The 3,146-nt window shown below is 37.9% G+C and overlaps 1 long non-coding RNA gene across 1 annotated transcript; it reads left to right on the forward strand.

Annotated features, from left to right (window-relative positions):
• Nucleotides 1-2,188: 2,188 nt before the first annotated feature.
• On the forward strand, nucleotides 2,189-2,880 carry LOC120414523 (uncharacterized). The gene is made up of 2 exons (XR_005605096.2): nucleotides 2,189-2,453; nucleotides 2,518-2,880. It is a non-coding gene; the product is annotated as an uncharacterized LOC120414523 (long non-coding RNA).
• The last annotated feature ends 266 nt before the right edge of the window (nucleotides 2,881-3,146 follow it).

Here is a 3,146-nt window from a genome sequence, read left to right on the forward strand (position 1 = left end):
TGTAGAGGGACTCCTGGGTGGCGCACGTACCAAAGAGGAACACCCAGAACTTGTCGTTATTTTTTAGCGAACAAAAATACTCGTCAATGGCGGAAAATTGAATTACCCAAGAGTTTAATTATACGGTTAACGCTGGTTGTGATTCTTTTGTCGGAAGAAGCGGCCAACGCTCGTCGCGAGCGGAAATGACCGTTAACAGATCGTTGCGTGACTTTAACGGCTTTTTTGCGAAGGGATTTGACGTTTATGGGCCATTTTGTTACAAAGTTGTTGGAAGATGTTGGCGAGAAAAGACCAAGTGCAGCGCAGATGTCAAGGGAGTAAACTAATAAAATGTTTGACAAATAGACAGGATTTTTTAACAGTGTTCATACAGTTCCAAACATTTTTTTATAGAATATTTCCATTTGACTCTTTCCAATGTCAAAGGAAATAGAAAGGGGTCAGGAAAAAACTGAAACTGAAATTATAGGTCAAGATTACAATATTTTAAGAAAAAATGGTTGTAAAATGCATTAAACATCAGTAGAGTTGCCCTACAAAAACTGGAAAACAACCATTTTTCTGTACACTAGAATTTTCCTAATATTTAAAATATTTTTCAACAAGTCCAAAAATACTTAACATGATTATGATTATTATTAAGGCTTTCTAGTCAGAAATTTACTAAAAAATTCAAAGTATGTTAACATGGCAGCTGGACGTTTGTTTGCATCAGATTTCATCATCATGCATCAGCAGTTTTTTGTCAGGCGACTTCAAACTGGTTTTTTTACTGACCGCCCGATAAGTCAGCCAATGACAGTTCGATAAGTCAGCCTGTGACAGTTCGAGCTCGATCATTGTTTGCACCAGGACACTGTGACGAGAAATTCGTCATTTTTGGGTTAAATTATATTTTTTTCACTGGACCTAGAAAGCCTTTTTTTCGTTTTTCATATAAAATGGGAATGTAAATATGTACAAGTGATTTTCTGTTCGATTTGGTGTCTTCATCAAAGTTTTATTCATATAATAATTATGATTTTGCTAAGAGTAAATGGCACACGGAAAAAAAACCTTTTTTTTATTTGATTAAAATGTTGAATTCCCAGAATAAGTATTTTTTTATTTTCGGAATGATTCGGAATCTTTAATTGTCATATCAGAACTTTGATCATGAATTACCGATTTTATAAAGTGCTTTTGACTATTTCAAAGTAATAAATAGTTCTAATGAAAGTAAACAAGCAACTCACAACAGTGTCTGAAAAACGAGAATATATCAAAAAGCTTAGTGTGACAAAATAGGTATATTTGCCCTATTGTTTCGATTTTCAATAAAAAAAAATTTGAAACATCGATGACATTTTCTGCGCTTTTTATAATAATAATAATGAAATTCAATATCAAGCCAAACATTAAAAAAAGTCTGAAGTAAATGCTTTCAGCAAAAAAAAAATACAATCTCTAAAAAACACCCCAATTTTTATCACTAAAAGTTGAACACCAAAAATCAGTATTATTATTTTATTTTTCTTGATTTATGATTTAGGGAGCATTCTTTAAGTAACGCAGTTGGGGAGGTGGGGGCTGGGTGATGAATAGATAGAATGCGTAACGTGATATTCGAATGATCCCACGTTGTTTACATCTACAAAGTAGGAGGCTGTTCAAGCACAAGCATGACTTTTTTCTTACAGTTACTGTTCTATAATCAGTAGTATGTGTTTTATTTTGTCTTGTTTTTGACATTTTTGCTGGAAAATTGTGTGTGTTTTCAAGTTCCGATCGTTTATAAGAGATTTTTCTTTTTTACGGGAGAAGAAGAACTGCGGCGAGAGTGTAAGTCTGTGATGTCGCAGATAAATTCCCCGGCTGATTTTGGAATCCTGCAGCTCTTCCTGGCCCAGAGAAAAAACATCGCTAATTCTAGCGAAGCTGATCCAACAAACAGAGAAGATTTTCACTAAACCAGTAGGTTTTCAATCGGAATCAAACAATCAAGACAGCTTCTGGTTGGATACAACCTGGGTGCTGAAAAGACAGAATGCGTAACGTGATTTTCGAAAGCTCCCCACTGCTCCCCACTAATACAACTGCACTACAGCTGTAAACATAAACAAAGTAGAAGGCTATGTTGAAGCTCAAGCGTGACATATTTTTTGCAGCTGAAATGAATTGTTTTGAAACATTTTGGATCTAAAGTAGCTAATAAAAAGTAAGGACACGAGCAACTGAGCACCCTGCGATTATCTGTCAAAAAATGAGCACCCTTGTTTGAGCACCGCAAACTTTCATGCACACGCATGACTTTTGCATTATTATGATTCTTTAGTCTGGTCAGGTCGGGAGAAGGCATCGTCTGTGCAGTCCTCGACATTTTCGGAACGGGTTCCCGCAGCAGTACGAATAAGAAACGCTCCTCGAGGTGGATCAAAGGCCGTTGCGGAAAATTCTGCCTCACCTGATAGGTAGGTTAACTTCTACTTCCGATTCGGAAGTTGGTTATAATTTCGCGTTCATCTTTATATCCAGGACCACGATCCTCTGCCTCGGTACATTTGCGTCGGGGGCTGCGCTGCGATGGTGTCCAAAAGCAAAACATCGGAAAACCATCCCCGCGGTCAACATTTCCGGCAGGCTCACTAGAGAGCGCGAGGATGATTAGCAAATAACATAACGATACCGGTGATCGCGGCCGTGCATTCGGTGCACGGAACTCCGTACGGTTGTCGCACCTCGGCGTTGAATCTGCAAGTTCCTATACACTTGGCAAACCTCGATTCATTGCATTATGCCTTACTTCCGTGACTAATTCCGGGTGTTTCGTGCCAATGCAACAAAAAGCCGAAATTTTTTTTAAAAAACTTTCATTAAAACAAAAACCTAAAAATTAATTATTTTTTAAGTTTGTTTAGCATCATTTCCCCGCAAGAATGGCCAAATTCTCTTCGAATTTCCACCGGTTGAGAAACAGTGATCCGGATTACACTCAAACCCCGATGGTTTGACACCAACTGTTGTCAAACGAACGGGGTCACGTTTTAGTTTGACACCCCTTTTACACGGAGTTCACACACTCTACCAAACGTTTGTTTTGATAGTGTGCGTGAGCACCGTGTAAAATGTGACAGTTCGTCACTTTTTAGTTTGAATTTGACCAA

Source organism: Culex pipiens, chromosome 1 (assembly GCF_016801865.2).
Source record: "Culex pipiens pallens isolate TS chromosome 1, TS_CPP_V2, whole genome shotgun sequence".
Classification (NCBI taxonomy): Eukaryota; Metazoa; Arthropoda; class Insecta; order Diptera; family Culicidae; genus Culex; species Culex pipiens.